This window comes from Erythrolamprus reginae, chromosome 7 (genome assembly GCF_031021105.1).
Source record: "Erythrolamprus reginae isolate rEryReg1 chromosome 7, rEryReg1.hap1, whole genome shotgun sequence".
NCBI lineage: Eukaryota > Metazoa > Chordata > Lepidosauria > Squamata > Dipsadidae > Erythrolamprus > Erythrolamprus reginae.
The window spans coordinates 25,769,111-25,789,825 of record NC_091956.1 but is presented as its reverse complement, the minus strand read 5'-3'; positions in this window follow the sequence as shown (position 1 = coordinate 25,789,825).

Sequence of the window (20,715 nt, the reverse complement as noted above, 5' to 3'; positions counted from 1 at the left end):
TTGGAGAATGACACTGTTTCAGGATAGATTTACTGTATAAACAACGAAACACAGGGAAGATCAATACTGTCTTTCCTTCTTGTTTCAGAATGTATGTACTTTATTCTAATGCATTGGCTGATGTGAAGAATAGAAAACCATTGTAATCCATGCTGTTAAATAACATTGTTGTCATGTAATTCAAGGGTAAAACTTGCCCCCAAAGCAGGACTTCAAAACTTGTTGTGAAACCAGCCCTCACCCCTTTCCGAATCTGCTCTTGTGCCCCACTCTAAAAATAACACTTTGATTGACGGATGCAAGACTCAGGTGTGAATGCTATGAAATAAAATGAAAGATTATTTATCTGTATATTTGGAATAAAATCATTAAATATATATATCCATTTGAGTAAACTAAAACCAGCCCCTTTATAGCTGTAAATTACTGCCAAGGTTGCATGTTGTAACCGAAAATTATGTGAAATTGACAGTTGGCGTGCTTTGTTCATCCAGAAAAGACCTGTGCAATTTCCACCTGGTCTTCTTTCCTACCTATTTAGAAAAGCTCTTAGATACCATTGTCAGTATTATTATTATTATTTTCATAGAGTTTTTGTGATGACTAGTGTTTGTGTCTAATTCTGCACCTGTACTAATGCCTTGGATTGTTGGGTCTCTTATTTTATCTCTGCGTTTGTTCAATCTACAGTGGTACCTCTACCTACAAATGCCTCTACTTACAAACTTTTCTAGATGAGATCTGGGTGTTCAAGATTTTTTTGCCTCTTCTCGAGAATCATTTTCCACTTACAAACCTGAGCCTCCCTGCCTGTAAAAGGCAGAGAGAAGCCTCCATGGGGCCTCTCTAGGAATCTCCTGGGAGGAAACGGGGCTGGAAAAGGCAGGGAGAAGCCTCCGTGGTGTCTCTCTAGGAATCTCCTGGGAGGAAACATGGCCGGAAAAGACAGGGTAGAAAGCCTCCATGGAGCCTCTCTAGGAATCTCCTGGGAGGAAACAGCGCCGGAAAAGGCAGGGAGAAGCCTCCGTGGTGTCTCTCTAGGAATCTCCTAGGAGGAAACGGGGCCGGAAAAGACAGGGTAGAAAGCCTCCATGGAACCTCTCTAGGAATCTCCTGGGAGGAAACAGGGCCGGAAAAGGCAGGGAGAAGCCTCCGTGGTGTCTCTCTAGGAATCTCCTAGGAGGAAACGGGGCCGGAAAAGACAGGGAGAAGCCTCCATGGAGCCTCTCTAGGAATCTCCTGGGAGGAAACAGGGCCTCCACCACCCTCCCTGTGGTTTCCCCAATCGCACGAATCATTTGCTTTTACATTGATTCCTATGGGAAAAATTGCTTCTAGTTACAAACTTTTCTACTTAAAAACCTGGTCACGGAACGAATTAAGTCCGTAGGTAGAGATTCCACTGTATAAGCAGTGTCAAGAGACTATATCAGGGGTGAAATGCTATTGGTTCAAGCGTACCAATAGCGACAGCAGCATGAGGCTCCGCCTACCCGCCCAGACACTGCCATTTTCTTTTTTTTACCCTCTGCGCATGTCCAAAGCCTTCCATGTATGCACAGAGGGTGAAAAAGAGTGTGTGACGGACAGGTAGGGAAGGTAAATAGATTTCACCGCTGGACTATATGGCAGGTTAGAATTCTTCCTTGTATCTTTTTCAGAAGACAGTGTCCTTCATGATTGTCCTGTTCTTGGGACAAAAGCGCTGCTCTATTTAAGCAAAGAAATTGCATTTACAAGGGACACCATCACCAGAACCGAAAATAAAGACTGGTACTGATTGTTTCAGGGAAACGGGAAGGGGTAGGGCAATGGGGATGAAGCAGGAGCTGCTGTAGGTCATATCTTCCCAGGCCCTTGACTTACAAACATAGTTGAATCTGGCAATTAGAGTTGCAAATCACAAGTGATGGGACCTGGGAGTCCTATATAGGAAATGTTGCAGTCGTTAAAGTGGATCCGTTGTTCTCCGTGGTCATTTTTACCCAGAAACCGGAAGTGAAATTCCCGTTTCCAGAAAAAGTCGCAAATTACAGTCATATGACTACAAGACCCTGCAAACAGCCATATGGGCGACTGCCCAACATGCAGCCATGTAACTGGAGGTTGGAACTTCAGAACTGGCTCATAAGTATCTTTTGGATGGGAGGTCCATGGTAACTTTGAATAATTGCTAAGCAACCAGTTGTAACTTGAGGACCTGCTTTCCAAGTGTCTTGTACTTCAAACAGGAAGCTTAGGCTGTTAAGGTGCCTGGATCTGATACCCTTCAATTAATCCATTTGTAACTGGAGGGCAACAGGTGAATAAAGACAGCCTAATTCCCAGCTAAAAACCCTGGCAGTCCATTCCACTGAAGTTATTGTAAAAAATGTGTTGCCAGGTGAGGGGTTTAGGTATTGTGCCATAGACAGTTCTCATCAATAGGTGAATTGTGTATTCTTTGCATACTTTTTAATTTCTTTAAATATGTAAAAAAAAATAAGTATGTTGTACATACCATTTTGATGTAAACGTGTTCACACTTTATTGTCCAGCATAGATAAAGCATGGAAGATAATTATTTATGATATACTTTGTATTTATACCGCAGATATTCTTTGAAGGAGAGGCAGGGTGTTTGAATCTCAAGTTTGGCTTCTCCTTTCCTCCAGTGTAAATAAACGTTCTACACAACTGAAAAAAAAAAGATAAAAGAAGAAAAGGTTTATAGCTTGCTTATTATATGCTCATACAGAACATAGTCAATAAATGCACTATTAAGTGTTTGTGTTTGTGTGATATGTGAATTCTTCACCATTTTCTGTACCATTTTGCAATTGTAGAATCAATAAGAAAGTGGGCATTTGATCAATGGGACAGGTGTCTCAAATATGTCTTACCATAATCAGTGTTTCTCAAATAGTGGGGCGGGGGCCCCTGGGGAAGCACAGAACGATGCTGGGTGGGGCGCATGACCCTGGGGAATACGCTTTTTTTGCCACAAGGTGTTCTGCCGGGCTCTCTGGTAGGAGCCTCCCGAAAATTCAAGGGTACAAATTTCAGACACACACACGTTTGAAAATTCAAAACAATGTTCTTTATCCCAAAATTCAAAATAAACTAAGCACTCTTTTTGTATTGCAAAGAGCACTCATCCCAAAACAACCGGGTAGTCTGTACAATTAACCTTAAGCAGTCATTAAGTACTTAGCTAGCAGCTGTGAAGAAACTTCACACCCCTTCTTCCAACGAAGTGAGACACACACACACACACATTGCTCTGCTTTGTTTTCAAAGGCATGAAAAATCAACAAGCAAAGTCCAGAAACCAGCAACCCAGGATTCCTGACGAACTGTGATCAGATACTCTTCCACAACGGCCAAACCCATATGCTGCTATTTATAGCAACAGCCCTAATTACTAGAGCCCCACCCAAACACAGGTGGCTGCTCTTATCTCCTATAATATGTCCTTACTTGGTCTCTTCTACGCATAATTCGGCGGTTACATGGATCCAAAACGTCTTCATCCGAATCAATGGAAGATAAGGGAGATTGACTGCCTGGGCTGTGTGCCAAGCCCCCCTCTGCCGAGTCACTCCCACCTTCTTCTTCGTCCGAGGAAACTAAACTCTGAACTGACTCTGTCGGCAATAACACAGGCCTGTGACATGTTGAAGTTCCCCCTACGTCTACGTCCACCTCCACATTCCCTGGGGCAGGAGCTGGGCCTGAGCCAACCACAACACAAGGAGTGGGTGTTTTTGCACTGAAAAATAGCACACAACGCAGAGCAGGAGATATGAAGTACAGATAACAAACCCTTAAGAAACACCATAGAAAAATATTTAAGAGGGATGAAAAGAAAGGAGGAGAGAGACGGAGATAATAAGACAAATTTAAATCTCCCGAAAGCTAAGACGAGGAAAGACGAAGTGTATGTAGCACTTGGCTTCACTGACTACGGTGGGAGACAAGGAAAGACCGATATGTTTACTATGTCTAATAATGTTCACAGTGGACAGCATGAAGCCAAATAAATTAAGGCGTCACTTAAACACGTTATACCCCAATCATGCTGATAAGCCACTTGAGTTTTTTTCAGCGAAAATGTGCTGAATATTATAAACAATCATCCCGGGGAAGAATTGGGGGGGGGCATGAAATGTTTATTTCTTCCTAGGGGGGGCGTAACAGAAAATAATTGAGAAGCACTGCCATACAGGCAGATAGTGTTGATGTAGCTGTTTTCTTTTAATCCTGATGTCGGAATAGATATTTCTAGTCTTGTTCAGCTTCCTATAATCACATCCTCTTTTAATTAGCAAAGTTCTTTGCAAACTTTAAAGGAAGAACCCTCTCCTGCAGTATAATCCTATGCAGAGGTTTTAACAAGCTTGTAAGAACAGCTCTTAAGGCCTCCACTTAAACAATTTAGGGCTCTTGTTGCGGGTTTTGGTTTATCCAGTTGCATAAAGCTCGCCAGATAAGCTGGGCTACATCCTCGTTTTTTTCAGTTCATCAGAATAAATAGAGCTGTTATAAACAAAAATTGTTCAAAAGCACAAAGGAAATGCTGTTGGGCTTATCCAGGAAATGCGAAGGTTCCTTCAAAACAAAAGACAAAGGAAAAGTGGGAGGGGTAATTCCCCCCCAGCTATAAATTGGTCAAAGCAAAGAAAGGGCTTTGCCTGTCAATTCTTAACAGGGTAAAAGTGCGGTATTGAGGAAGGTCAACTAAAGAATGTTAGAAAGCAATCACTAGCAATCACTAGAAATACCATATTTTTCAGAGTATAAACCGCACCTTAGTTTTTTGGGGAGGGGATTCTGCCTCTGCCTCCCAGCAAGCAGCAAACAGTATAGATGATATACAGTGGTACCTCTACTTAAGAACTTAATTCGTTCCATGACCAAGTTCTTAAGTAGAAAAGTTTGTAAGTAGAAGCAATTTTTCCCATAGGAATCAGTGTAAAAACAAATAATGCGTGTAAACTCATTAGGAAAGAAATAAAAGCTCGGAATTTGGGTGGGGGGAGGAGGAGGAAGAAGAGGAGGAGGACAGTCGCTGCCAAAGGAAGAAGGTAAGGTGAGGGGAATAAAAAAAATCCAAAACTTTAAGGCTTTAAAAAAAAAGAGGGAATCTGAGGCAGTGAGGAGGAGCACGATCCTCCCATACACCCAGCACGAGGCTGCCTCCCATGCACTGCGCCAGAGAGAGAAACACAGGCAGGTGAGAGGGGGAACCTCCCGTTCCTTTGACCAAAAGGCGGCAGCTGCTGCTGCTGCTATCTGCTTCCTCTTCCTTCCCATGCTGAAGGGCTCCCCTCTCCTCTCGCTCGCTTGCTTTGTAGCCAGTACCTTTCCGTCACCATGGTGACTCTTCGGTTTGACTGCAGTCGAGTTGATCCGGCCAGGGTGAAGTGCCTCGTTTGGCCTTTCTGCACCCAGATGCTCTGGGAGGCAACCTCACACCAGGTGTATGGGAGGCAGAGCAAGGGAGTCACCACAGCGAACTGGTTTATTCCTCTCCAAGTACCCAGAAAAAGGAAAATGCTCTGTTCGCTCTGGGCTGCCCAAATCTCGTGCGAGGATGCTCTCCGTGGGTGATTTTGGTGGTTTTTGCTGATTTCTTTGTTTCTATGCATGTGCAGAAGCAAAAATTGCCAAAATCTTGCATGGGCAAGCATCCTCATGTGAGATTTGGCTTCCTGTGCATGTGGAGAAGCCAAACCTTGCACGGGGTACACGCATGACCACCAGTCATGCAACTGCATACATCCTCAATTTTACTACCACTCTATAGATTGGCCCACACTGGCAGCAGCCCACCACTCATCATTCATTTATTTATTTATTTATTTATTTATTTATTTATTTATTATTTGGATTTGTATGCTGCCCCTCTCCGAAGACTCGTGGCAGTATATTAATGGCAGACAGTTTACTTAATTAAATGTGTTGACTCCTCTGAATTATTTAAATAGATTAAACTCCAACATGATTAAGTCAAGGTTTAACTCAGCTTCTTTATCTTAATACTAAACAGGACACTGTTACATTTCAGATTATACTTTTATCGATCTTTTAAAATTGATGTGGCTTTCTGGAAGTATGCATTATTCTATGCTATTTAAAAGAAAATACAATACCACTGGGCCTCTTGAGATCAAGCATTTATTTTAAAAAGCTTCTTCATTTTGTTGTCATGACAATAATAAAGCAGTCTTTAAAAAATAAGTAACTATTTGAACATTCTACAGACATTTGTAGTTATTGACATATCTCCTTGCATCCAGTTCAGCAGAAAATAAAAATCTGTCTCTCTCCCAGCAATTTGCCTCCTTTCAGCTAATTTCACTTTCAGTTTAGCACTGGCTCAGCCTTAAATCAGCTGAGGGTCGGGAAGCTGATCATGAGTTGCTTGGCTTAACAGGCTCTGTACTGTTTGCTACAAGGAGGTAAATTGTTCAGAGGCAGAGGCCAAAGAGTGAGGGTGGCTAGAGGCTACATTTGTTGTATAAGATGTGCCCATGTTTTCACACTATTGGGAGGTAAAATGGTTCATCTTACTGTATACTCAGAAAAATGCAATAAGTTCAATTTTGAAATTTCTGATTATAGTGTTCCCTCGATTTTCGCGGGGGATGCGTTCTGAGACCGCCTGCGAAAGTCAAATTTCCGTGAAGTAGAGATGTGGAAATAAATACACCATTTTTGGCTGTGGACAATATCACAAGCCTTCCCTTAATACTTTAAACCCCTAAATTACCATTTCCCATTCCCTTAACAACCATTTACTCACCATTATTACTGGTGCTCACCATTGAATAAGATACTTAGTGATCCTGATATTTATAAACATAATTATTTATTAACAATAATAATTGTTTTTTGTTATTTATTTGCAAAAATTATTAGTTTGGCGATGACGTATGATGTCATTGGGCAGGAAAACCCGTGGTATAGAAAAAAACTTGCAAAGTATTTTTTTAATTACTTTTTTTGAAAAACCGTGGTATAGGCTTTTCGCGAAGTTCAAACCCGCAAAAATCAAGGGAACACTGTATCTTTTTAAAAATCATAGATAGCCACACTCACATGCTTATACATCATTGAAGAAATATTCAAGCAGAGGATCCAAAAGGTCAATGTGATTATAGCCCTGCCCCCCTTTTTTTTAATTAATGTGAAGGTTTAAAAAAAATGAAATGGTAAGATTCTAAGAAGTTCCTTTCCCCCAATTCTTTTGACCTTCATTTAGACTTGTGCCAGAATAAATCCAGTGATGAGCTCCTAAGGGTATGGTCAGGGATGCAGAACTGGTAGGAAAAAAAATTGATCCCCCCCCCCTTCTGGGCTCTGGGTATGTTTTTCCTATCGCAGTAAATGATAGTAAATGAGGTTGAATGTGTATAATTTTAGAAGGGCTGTGTGTGTGTGTGTACATACACATACAGCTTATATAGTAGTTAATGTATATTTTTGTGTGCCTGCATGTAATATGGCATTTATGCATAGAATTAAATACAGTAGTATGTTTTGGATGTTCAGTAATAGTAAATAGCTAGGGAAAGTGTATCTCTTTGAGGCACGGACAGGACAGGCCTCAAACCCTTGAGGTGAGTGGCGTCAAGTTGCCCACCTTTAAATCAGTCACATGACCTTTAAGCCACACCCGGTCATATGATTGTCAAGCCACTCCCACCTGGTCACATGGCCAGCAAGCCACACCCACAAAATAAGCCACACCCACAGTGTGGTAGTAAAAAACTTTGCAGCCCTTCACTGATTAAATCCTTTAAGTCTGTGATGTTATTTTATAAGTCCTCAGTCTATTCTAGGACGATAGGAATTTCACAAGCTAGTGATCCGCAAAAGAAACATCTGTCCATTTTGTACTGACTTCTTGGCCAGGATGATTACTAGTAACATTTTTCTGCCAAGTATCATATCTGCTGAAGGAAGTTCACTAGAAAATTGGCCCTCTGTCAGGCACATTTTAATGCTCTGGTCTAGCTAATATGGTGCTTAATCCACTGACTTTACTCAATAGGCTGAGTGCCCTCTAGTGGAAAACAAGCTGTTTTAACCTTTCTGAAAGGTTTACCTTCCATTTCAAAATTCAATGGCTGAGTAATTGCCCTGGATGTTATAAATGCAAATAAAGCCAGCCAATGTGTATATGAAGAGCAACATAAATTCTGGTTCTCAAATGTTGCAAGGCATGAAATTTTGTGAAGTCAACTTTATCAAATGCATTGAGTGGTTAGACCGGCACTTTCCAACTCAAATCAAATCAAATTTATTATCACCAAAACAAATAAAAACACTTAGTGAATACGCAATCAAAATTTGTAGGATAAAATGATAAATAACAGATAAAATCCATGATAAAATCCAGTCTATCAATTATGCATTGTCAATACTACTAAAATTGCAATCCATAAGTTATGAAGTCTATATTCAGTTTGATACTATTAGGGAAAGGAATAAACAAGGTTGCCACATTTGTCCTATAAATTAGCTAAGGTGTATTAGGCACTTAAAAGCTGGCCACAAATGGTATACACGCATGCATACATACATACCCGCATACACACATATGTATACACACATATACGCACATATACATACACACACACACAAACATACACATATATATACATATGTATATACATATCTCGCTATGATAAAGGCATATATTTGCGACAAATCCCCACAGCTGCTGCGCGGAATCTGGCCACCTGTGCAGTAATTATGGCCTGTTCATCCTTAAGCAGTGGTTAGACTGGCGCTTTCCAATTTTTTCTTTCAACGACTAAAGTAATTCATCAGAAAGTCCTTATTTAAATATATTTGTAGTTATTGGGTAATGCAGTGATTTTCAACCTTTTTTGAGCCGCGGCACATTTTTTACATTTACGAAATCCTGGGGCACATTGAGCGGGGGGGGGGGCGCTAAAAAAAAGTTTGGACAAAAAAATTCTCTCTCTCTCTTCCTCCCCTTCACTCTATTTCTTTCTCCCTCCCTCTTTCTCTCCCTTCCTTCCTCTTTCTTTCTCTCTCTCCATCCCTCTTTCTTTCTCTTCCTTCCTTTCTCTCTTTTTTGCTCTCTTTCTCTCTCCCACCCTACCTCCCTCTATGTCTTTCTCTCTCTCTCTCCTTCCCTCACTCTCTTTCTCTCTCTCTTGCTTTCTTTCTCTCTTGTTCTCTTTCTCTCGCTCTTTCTCTCTTTCTTTCTTTCTCTCTCTCTTGCTTTCTTTCTCTCTTGCTTTCTTTCTCTTTTGCTTTCTTTCTCTCTCTTTCTCTTGTTTTCTCTCTCTCTCTTGCTTTCTTTCTCTCTGAGCTTCGCGGCACACCTGACCATGTCTCGCGGCACACTAGTGTGCCACGGCACACTGGTTGAAAAACACTGGGGTAATGGGTTTGTGTGTTATTCACCATCACCACCCCCAAAAAATCCCTTTTACCCAGTTTTGGTTAATTTACTTTGGGAACCAAGTCGTTCTCTTAGGTGGGGAAATATTTTCTGAGGAGAATGCTATTTTGGTTCGCATGCCGAAAGGGTGTGCATTCATGTGCTAGCATGCTCACACACGCCCACACCCATTCCCTCCCCTCACACATATGCACATACACAATCTCCCCTCCCTGTGCATGCGTACAGGCCTCACTGAAGCCTGGGAAGCTAAAGAAACGGCCAAACAGGCAAACCGGAAGTTCGGAAAAACTTACTTCTGGTTTGCCCATTGTGCTGTTATTCGTACTCTGGAGCCTCCAGAGGAGAAAATGGCCTTCCGCAAGGCCGAAAATCAGCTGGCTAGCACGCATCTGCATGCTGGGGCTGACCTTGCACTCCTTCAGATGTGACTCTGTGTCCCACCTGTAGCACACATGCTATAGGTTCGTCATCATGGCTGCACTGTATTCACAAAATAAGGTAGTCCTTGATTTGCAAAAAGATCATAAAATGGGGCAAAACTCAATAGCCTCCTTGCTTATTAACAGAAATTTGGGGCTCAGTTGTGATTGTAAGTTGACCACTACTTGTATGTTTTAAATTTCACCTCATAATAATCTTAAATGCAAAGAGATCAGGTGGGGAAGAATGAAGAGGGGACACATTCTTGCACCAAATCTCCAAGGGAACAGCTTTATTTTACAATCATGTTTGCTTTTTATTCACTGTATAGCCCACTCTTTCTCTTATACACAAAGTTCAAAGGAGCAAGCATTCAAAGACTGTATTGGGATATGCCCAGGGGCGTGCTACCAATCCCAGCCCTACCGGAATGCGCCGGGACCATGCCCCTGCGTTTGTGCATGAAGCGCGCCCGTGCCCGGTGTGTGATTCGGCTTCTGTGCTTGCGCAGAAGCCTAATCTCACACAAAGATGTGCACATGTGCGATTTTCAGGGGATTTTTACTTACGTGCATGCGCAAAAACAAAGGAACCCCGGAAATTGGAGGAAAGATTTGCCGGTTGCGAGCAACTAGAAAATCAAGGTAAGAGCTGCCAGCCCAAGACATGCTGCTCGTCCTCACTCCCCCTGCCATTTGCCCTGCTGTGCCGCTCCCCCTCGCTCCCCCCAAGGCTCCCCTCTCCCCTGCTTACCTGGTTCACTTCCTGCAGGGGCCATGGCACAGGGAGCAGGCTGGGTGGTCCCAATTCTGACCACACGGCCTGTTCTGTGCTCTCCCGCACCACAGGCATCTCTCCTGCAGCCCGGAAGATCAAAGGGCAGGCCACGCGGCCAGAGCGGGGGCAGGCCACTTTTGCTGCCAGCCCCAGCTGCTGCTCTAAGCACGGCAGCGAATTTCGGCTGCTGCGTATGTGCAGCAACCGAAATCTCTTTCCGACAGCAAAAATTGCTGTTTTCTTTGTTTCTGTGCATGCGTGGCAGCCAAAACCGGGTAATTTTAACCGGAATCACGCCAGTTGTGCGTACACAGCATGTGCACGCCGGACAGCAAAGGAGCAAGCCTATATGCTCCATTTCCGTCAATGGAACGGCATTCCCACTGTTCTACTTTGCAGCCCACCCCTGGATATACCACTCATGCATGGGCATGGCATACAAAACCAACTGCACTAGCTACACTTACTTATGTGGGTCTTTACAGTTATTTTGACTGGCAAACATGAAGGCAAAGGGTAATGTTGAGATTGGGATGGCTATAGAGCCTGCGGAGAGGGGTGGCATACAAATCCAATAAATAAATAAATAAATAAATAAATAAGTAAGTAAGTAAATAAATAAATAAATACATACATAAATAAATAAATGACAGATAGATAGATAATAAATAAATAAATAAATAAATAAATAAATAAATAAATACTGTACATACATACATACATACATACATACATACATACATACATACATAAATGAAAGATAGATAGATAGATAGATAGATAGATAGATAATAAATAAATAAATAAATAAATAAATAGAGGTGTCACATTAAAAGGAAAACAATGATTGAACAGAAATCCACATTTGTCCACTACCCTAGGGCAATATTTTCTCCTGTGTATTTTAGTTGCAATTTAGACCTCATTCGGTTATGTGCGTCTCCTATATTCTTTAGGTTAAGATCTTAGTGAATAGGAAATTGTAAAATCAAGTAATGTAAGGTCTTTGTCGTCCAGAAGAGGGCCAACTGACATCAGCTTCTTGAACATTTACAGCTCTAGACATATTTCGATAACTGTCATTCCTCATTTACAACTTTCATTGCAACAGCCAACTTTTTAAATTTGTGACATTGAAGAATTATTCAATCAGAGCTCTCCAAGTGCGTTGAATTTCAACCCCATTTTCTGCCCTCTAAACAAAGATCTTAGATAGATGTTTTTTTTAAAAAATTGAAGCTTTGTTTTTATTATAATGAAACAAAATACAAAATACACATTTTCATGATCAGTCTAATATATACATTTTATTAGTTACCATAGAGTAACAGATCTGGACATTTTCAGTGAAATGATGTTTAACTTTTAAATGACCGTTAAGACAGTTACAGAATAACATTTGGTACAATGTTGGCAATGAAGAAATTGAGAGTTGCTACTCAGACTACATGGCAGGAATACCCAGTAATGATTTGGCATTGAGTTCTAAGATTTAATAGCTTGAATGAAATGTGCAATGATATTTCTGTCATTTGTGTAGGTTCACAGCAGTATCTTATAGTGTGGTATCCGGTGAATTTGGACTCTATGGATTCACCACTACAAATATGGTTTCAATAATAGTTGCCTATCATTTGGATAAAATAAAAAGTCTAATGCTTCACAAGAGGTGCTTATTATCTCCAAGTTAAAAGATGTACAAAGCAGATACAGGATGATGAACGAATGGCAACATTTGCCACAAAAAGCAGCTATAGTTTTGACAAGACACCGGTGCCTCCAATTTAATTCCTCATTGTCCAAAACAGAAAGCCAATCCTGCCTCCTGCTTACAAAATAAATATCACCATTCTGATTCCATCAAAGGCAATCACATGGAAGAAGGTTTCCAAAAGTTAAATTTGTTCACTTGGACAAGTGGTGTGTTGTATTTATTGAAGTGGCAGGACAGAACATAAGAAGGTGACTCAATCAAGTTGGATCATTGAGAAAAAGAGAGAGACCATTTGGCAAAATGTTACTCCCTGAGCCCAGTTTTAGATGATGATAATACAAAGTCTAAAGGTCTCATCCATTATTCCCATTCTTGTGTTTTACTGTAATTTTTTCTTTAAAAAACTAGCCGGAAATATACTCTTACATACAGGGAAAAGTGGTGTGAGAAAAAAACAAGATGGCAACCACACTTTACTCCATTTTTATAGGCAGTACATATAATAGCTTTTTTTTAAAAGGGTCTTTATTATTTATTTATTTATTTATTTATTTATTTATTTATTTATTTATTTATTATTTAGATTTGTATGCCGCCCCTCTCCGAAGACTCGGGGTGGCTCACAACAAGATAGAACAAATCATAAATAATCCAAATAACATTAAAATATTTAAAGATTTAAAAGAACCCCATATACTAACAGACACACACACAAGCATACCATGTATAAATTGAACATGCCCGGGGGAGGTGTTTCAATTCCCCCATGCCTGACGGCAAAGGTGGGTTTTAAGGAGTTTACGGAAGGCAGGAAGAGTAGGGGCAGTTCTAATCTCTGGGGGGAGTTGGTTCCAGAGAGTCGGTGCCACCACAGAGAAGGCTCTTCCCCTATGGCCCGCCAACCAACATTGTTTAGTTGACGGGACCCGGAGAAGGCCCACTCTGTGGGACCTAATCGGTCGCTGGGATTCGTGCAGCAGGAGGCGGTCTCGGAGATATTCTGGTCCAGTGCCATGAAGGGCTTTAAAGGTCATAACCAACACTTTGAATTGTGACTGGAAATTGATCGGCAGCCAATGCAGGCTGCGGAGTGATGGTGAAACATGGGCATACCTAGGTAAGCCCATGACTGCTCTCGCAGCTGCATTCTGCACGATCTGAAGTTTCCGAACACTTTTCAAAGGTAGCCCCATGTAGAGAGCATTACAGTAGTCGAACCTCGAGGTGATGAGGGCATGAGTGACTGTGAGCAATGAGTCCCGGTCCAGATAGGGCCGCAACTAGTGCACCAGGCGAACCTGGGCAGCTGGGGCTCCATTTTAAAAAAAAAATGTATGCCAGATGTATACTAGAATAACTCTTTTTACCACAATAACTAAATCAAACTAGATCTGTTAGGATGTGAAAAAGAATATCTCTGGAACATCATTATCAAGAACCGTGGTGGTACAATGGTTAGAATGCAGCACTACAGGCTAACTCATTGTTGACTCCAGGAGTTCAATCCTGACCATCTCAAGGTTGACTCAGCCTTCCATCCTTCCAAGGTCGGTTAAATGAGGAGACAGATTGTTGTGGGCAATAGGCTGACTCTGTAAACTGCTTAGAGAAGGTTGTAAAGGATTGTGAAGTGGTATATAAGTCTAATTGATATTGCTACCCACTTCTAAAAACTGGAAGGCATTAAATCCTGAAATGATCCATCTCCTGGAAGTGTGTGAGCATGAGTGAAAGAGTAGTAGATCCTTGGAACAAACTTCCAGCAGACGTGGTTGGTAAATCCACAGTAACCGAATTTAAACATGCCTGGGATAAACATATATCCATTGTAAGATAAAATACAGGAAATAGTAAAAGGGCAGACTAGATGGACCATGGGGTCTTTTTCTGCCGTCAGTCTTCTATGTTTCTATGAGTACTATATATGCATACACATACAGGGTGATGTCAGGAATAAGTAGAATCTCCACCCCATGCTACTGAAATAGGGAATAGAAGGGCAACTGATCAAATTCGCAAACAACACCAAGCTGGCGGGGGTAGCCAATACCCTAGAAGACAGGCTCAAATTACAGAAAGACCTAGACAGACTAACACAGTGGGCCCATACCAACAAAATGATGTTTAACATCGACAAGAGCAAAGTCCTTCACCTAGGCAGAAAAAAACCCTGGACACACATACAACCTGGGAGAAACCCCTCTTAGCAGTAGCGACTGCGAAAGAGACCTCGGAGTCTTGGTGAATAATCAACTAAACATGAGCCAACAATGTGCAGCAGCAGCTAAAAAAGCCAACACAATCCTAAGCTGCATCAACAGGGGTATACACTCCAAGACCAGGGAAGTCTTAATACCACTCTACTACGCCCTGGTCTGACCACACCTGGAGTACTGTATTCAGTTCTGGTCACCACACTTCAAAAGAGACATTGAAACTCTGGAGAAAGTGCAAAAAAGAGCAACCAAGATGATGAAGGGACTGGAAACCAAGACTTACGAAGAGAGACTGAGGGAACTGGGCATGGATAGCCTAGAGAAAAGGAGGGCCAGAGCGGACATGATAGCAGTCTACAAGTATACGAGGGGATGTCACAGAGAGGAGGGGATCACTTTATTCTCCAGGGCACCAGAGGGCCGGACGAGGAACAACGGCTGGAAGCTGACCAAGGAGAGATTCAACATGGAAATAAGGAGGAACTTCCTGACGGTCAGAGTGATCAACCAATGGAACAACCTACCAGCGGACGTTGTGAACTCCAACACTCTGGACATTTGTAAGAGAAGATTGAATTGCCACTTGACTGGTTTGCTATAGGGTTCCTGCTTGGGCAGAGGGTTGAACTTGATGGCCTTCATGGTCCCTTTCAACTCTAACAATCAATCAATCAATCAATCAATAAATATTTAAAACAGAGAAGCATAATCATGGTTTCATCCCATAAAAACGGTTTGCTAGACATGGAAGTCAGTCAGTCTCAATTTGTCTGTGTCAAGATTATAATTCAAAAAACAGGGTGATAATTTGCACATTTTCATGTTCTGCCAAACCAAAAACTACAAAGCCCAGGATAGATAGATATATACACTGCTCAAAAAAATAAAGGGAACATTCAAAAAACACATTCTAGATCTGAATGAATGAAATATTCTCATGGAATACTTTGTTCTGTATAAAGTTGAATGTGCACAACAGCATGTGAAATTTATTGTCAATCAGTGTTACTTCCTAAGTGGACAGTTTAATTTCACAGAAGTTTGATTAACTTGGAGTTATATTCTGTTAAGTGTTTCCTTTATTTTTTGAGTAGTATATATTAACACAATGGTCAGTATCTTTTGCACACTTATATTCTGATTTGTGTTCTACTTCTGTACCAATCTCACAAAATTTTGCATATTTTAAACCTTGGCAAGATCTAATGAGATTTCAGTATTTTTGTTTGAGGTTTTTTTTTTAGCAAATTCCTTTCATTCCAGGAGGTAAGATGGTTTTCTGACATTTACGGACATTTTTTGTGAATCAGGATATGGAGTCCATGCCAGCAGAGCTCAAATGCAACAGGTGAAGTCAATGGTGATGTCGGAAGACACCCATTTACACAAGCAAGACTAGCCTTAGTACAAAGCCACTTGTCACAATAGCAACTAGAATACACCTCTGTCATTATAAACGGCCATTTGTATGAGATAGAGAAATCTTGCATTTTTCACCGATAGTCTGTTTTAAATTCTGGTTTCTGGTCCAGATTTATTTCCACATATCTCACTTCAGAAAAGTCATAATCCTAAATTTATACACATAGATCAAATGGAAGCAAATATTTCTATTCTTCCTCTTTCTTATATGGTGGAGAAGATGGGAGACAACACACAAGCCTAAAATTATTGCTAAGTTTTATTCTCTATGTTTGCTACTGTAGGTGTGTGTGTGTGTGTGTGTGTGTGTGTAATATTTATAGTTAATAAATATTAACTTCCATCTAAACTTAGTTGTGTAGAACTTTATTTACACAGCTGGTGGTGACATCGAGCTAAATTTGGCTGATCTCAGAAAGCTAAGCATTGTTATTACTTGCCTCCACAACAAATCTAAAGGCTTTTGGCTGGACTGAGAAGCTAAAAAATATCCTGGGAGGCAGAGGCGGATAACCATTTCAGTGTTGTTGCTTAAGGTATTCCAACATGGAATACTGTAAATCAGGAGTCAAGTGTACTTGAGTGTATTTATCCAAAGATGCTGTCCAGAATCCTACCCTCCTAGTCTCCTCCCAACTGATGTGGCCCATCTGCATCCCGCTCAGCTAATTACAGTTTCAAAGGATCGAGAGACGGGTGTGTGTTGGTATCCTAGGCCAGTGTATTGGCAGCAGTCAGAGAGGATGGGGAATCAGAGGCTGAAAGCCAAACAGAGCCTGTAGCACTTCCCAAGGTGCCCATGACTCAGTGACTCAGTAGAACAGGAAGAGCCTCTTACTGATGCTGGGGTACGCAGGAGTGTCATAAAGCAGGAGTTTCTGAACAGGAAAAGGTCTCTGTGTGAATAGATCTATAGAACACTTGGCCACGCCTTTTGGCTACTTAAGGGTGAGTCTCGTGACAAGTGATTGAGGAAGTCAACGTTCAAATATGAGAGCTGGATCAGCGGTTCTCAACCTTTCTAATGCCGCAACCCCTTAATTCAGTTCCTCATGTTGTGGTGACCCCCAACCATAAGTCTAGTGCCAATTCTCCCAACAGAACTTTAAGCTGATTGGCAGGAAGGTCAGAGGGACACCCCCACTGTAAACGCCTGATTGGTCAGACTGTAAAAATATGTTCAAAGGCGCCAGAATAGAAGCTTTAGTTCCTAATACCATGGGAAATTTGACTTTTCCCATGGTCTTAGGTGACCCCTGTGAAACGGTTGTTTGACCCCCAAAGGGGTCCTGACCCCCAGGTTGAGAACCACTGAGCTGGATGATCAGATCGTGCTTGTGAACTAAAATTTGTGATTTACAAATCAAGAAACTGAAAACTCAGTGTGAGCGAGAGAATGTTAGAGAATGCATCAAAGAAAACTATTGGGGGAGTTTTTGACTTTCTGCCCGAGACTTTAATTAACAGCTGCTACAGCAACGGACTGATTTCTGGATTTTGCTGAGATATTTTATACAGTTAACCTTTTTGATAGTAAACTATTAGAAATTATATGCTTAAAACTTGTCACCTCCATGTATGTGGACCTATTACTTTGGGGGCTTATCATTGGGACAGAACACCAACATCCAACTCATCAAGGAGTAAATCAAATGCTAAAAAGCACTCAGCATCGAAAAGATTCACCATCACTGCTATAGAGTAAATGGGTATTAGAGATACTTTCCTGTTCAGTAAATAACTGGGTAACTGCCAGGCACTCAACACCTTATCAGTTTATTGTTCTTATGCTATGGCAACTTCTAAAACACAATGTCCCCACCCTACTGCTATTTGTGGCCTTTCTGGATTGCAGGATTTCTGAGTGCTAATGATTTAGATGCGTCCCAACCAAACAATGTTGCATCTCACGTGGTTTCAAAACAGCCCGAAACCTGTTTTGAATCCATTTTTTCTGCTCCTTCCACTTAACTGAGCTGATAAGGAGGGGAAGAACTGGTAGACCGGAAATCTATGATTGCTTTGCACCTGTTCTTCTTTAAGAGATGACGTGGTCAACTCAGTTTTGTTTTCTTGGTTTTGAGGTTAAATGCTTTCGTTAACTGGCCAGCTGCGAACAGATCCAAAACATCTTTTTTTGCTTTGGCACGCATATATTGACCAGATTTAATTTTTAAAGTTAGATGGACAAGCAATAAGACAGGAATCAGTTGACTCAGCCTTCCATCCTTCCGAGGTGGGTAAAATGAGGACCCGGATTGTGGGGGCAATATGCTGGCTCTGTTAAAAAGTGCTATTGCTAACATGTTGTAAGCCGCCCTGAGTCTAAGGAGAAGGGCGGCATAAAAATTGAATAAATAAATAAATTTTCTCCCATCTTTGGAGCCCCATGCTTGACTTGTAACATGCAATTAATCTATAAATACAAGTAACGGGTACACAACTGCACTATTATTTATGTAGTTCTGTTGATTGTGCTCCATGTAGAGTTTTCCTTAACATGTTCAATTGTGATGTAGAAATAGGAGGAACTAACCCACTGCAATGATGCCTCAAAAACAGGAGACATTCTAATGCAATGGTTCTCAACATTTCTAATGCCGTGACCCCTTAATACAGTTCCTCATATTGTGGTGATCCCCAACCATAGGTCTAGTGCCAATTCTCCCAACAGAGCTTTAAGCTGATTGGCAGGAAGACACCCAACTGTAAAGGCCTGATTGGTCAGATTGTAAAAACATGTTCCAAGGTGCCAGAATAGAAGCTTTGGTTCCTAACACCATGGAAAATTTGGCTTTTTCCATGGTCTTAGGAGGCCCCTGTGAAATGGTGGTTCGACCCCCAAAGGAGTCCTGACCCCCAGATTGAGAACCACTGTTCTAATGGGATTCTATTCAAAGGGGGGAAAGGACATGAATTGAAGAAAGCTGGCTGGGGAATTCTTGGAGTTAAAGTCCACAAGTCTTAAAGCAGCCAAAATTGCAGACCCCTGCTTTAGACAGAAGCATTCACCAAATTTGATCATGTAGCAGCCACAATTGGGGCTGGCAACTTGGTCCTTAAGCAAGTGATCACTAAGTGAAACTCAGACAGTGTTTATGATCTTATTACAGCTTCCCTTTGCTTTACAGACCTACAAGGTTTTTCATTGCCATCATAACTGAATTGTTGTTAAACGGGGACTATCTATGGCTAGATAGTGACACTCCAGTTTACAGATTAGAAATCGCATTTCTGCTGAGTATTTTCAATCAGCAACTGTTTTTACAGAGGTTAAATCGCTTGTTTTTCCTGGACGTATTTTCTGGATAGTTCTTTTTGCCCTCTTTTGGTATCTGGGCCTTTTCTGCCTCATCTCTTTAAAATTCCACTTTAGGTGACTTTTGCACCGTTAGTTCTCTGCAGCCTATTTAGATAGTAAGATGTTTTTAAAAGAGCATTTTTATAAATTAAATTTGTATTTCACCAAATTCCTAATTTTAAAAAAAGCTCAGAGTATAAACTCCAAGCACAAATTGTACTGCCATTTCATGGGGAAGATACTAAAGATACCGTATTTTTCGGAGTATAAGACGCACTTCTTTCTCCCCTAAAAGAGGTTGGAAATGTCGGTGCATCTTATGCACCAAATGCAGCCATTTTTGCTGTCCCAAAGCCCACCCCCACCCCGCCCCCAACCTACAGAGAGCTCTTGGGTGTTGAGAGATGGCAAAAATGCTTGGCTTTGCAAAAAACAGGCCATTTTGTGTGTTTTTTTCCACAAAAATGGGATTGAGAAAGGGATCTGGGGAGCCTGCAGAGCACTCCTAAGAACTGGGGGAAGGCAAAAACGCCTTCATTTTTTTCCTCAATGCAAAAAATGGCCCATTTCCCCCAAAAATGGAGATATTTTTGCCATCCCCCAGCACCCAAGAACTGTCTGCAGGCTCCCCAGACCCTTTGCCCACCCAATTTTTGTGATTTTTCGCAAAAATTGGGTTGGTTTTGCCTTCTAATTACCCTATCTAGCATGAGAAGAGGAGAAACTCTGGAAGTTGAAGTCCGCTACTCTTAAAGCTGTCAAGTTTGAAGACCCCTGGGTTAGGAGTTAGGGGTGCAAGGGTATTCAAACTTGGCAACTTTAAGACTTGTGGACTTCAATTCCCATTCCTGAGCTAGTATGACTGGAGGGGGAATTCTAGGAGTTGAAGTCCACAAGTCTTAAAGCTGTCAAGTTTGAAGTTTTTAAAAAGTGTACATGGTTGTAAAAAGTATTCTGCTACACTGGTATTTTATTAAATAATATATTACTACACCATTTAGTTCAGAATACTTTTTTCCTTGTTTCCCACCTCTAAAATCTAGGTGTGTCTTATACTCCAAAAAATACAGTAATTGTTGACTTACAACAGTTCATTTAATGACCAAAGTTATAACAGCACTGAAAAAAGTGACTTACACCCTACAACCATTGCAGCATCCCCATGGACACATGATCAGAATTCAGACACTTGGCAACTAACTCATACTTATCACAGTTTTAATGTCCCAGGGTCACACAATCCCCTTTTGTAACCATCTGACGAACAAAGTCAATGACGGGGGAAGCCAGATTCAATTACCATTTTAACAGCTGCAGTGACTTAACGACGGAGGCAAGAAAGTTGGTAGAACATGACAAAATTCATTGAACAAATGTTTCACTTAGCAACAAAAATGTTGGGCTCAATTGCGGTCATAAATCGAGGACTACCTGTATT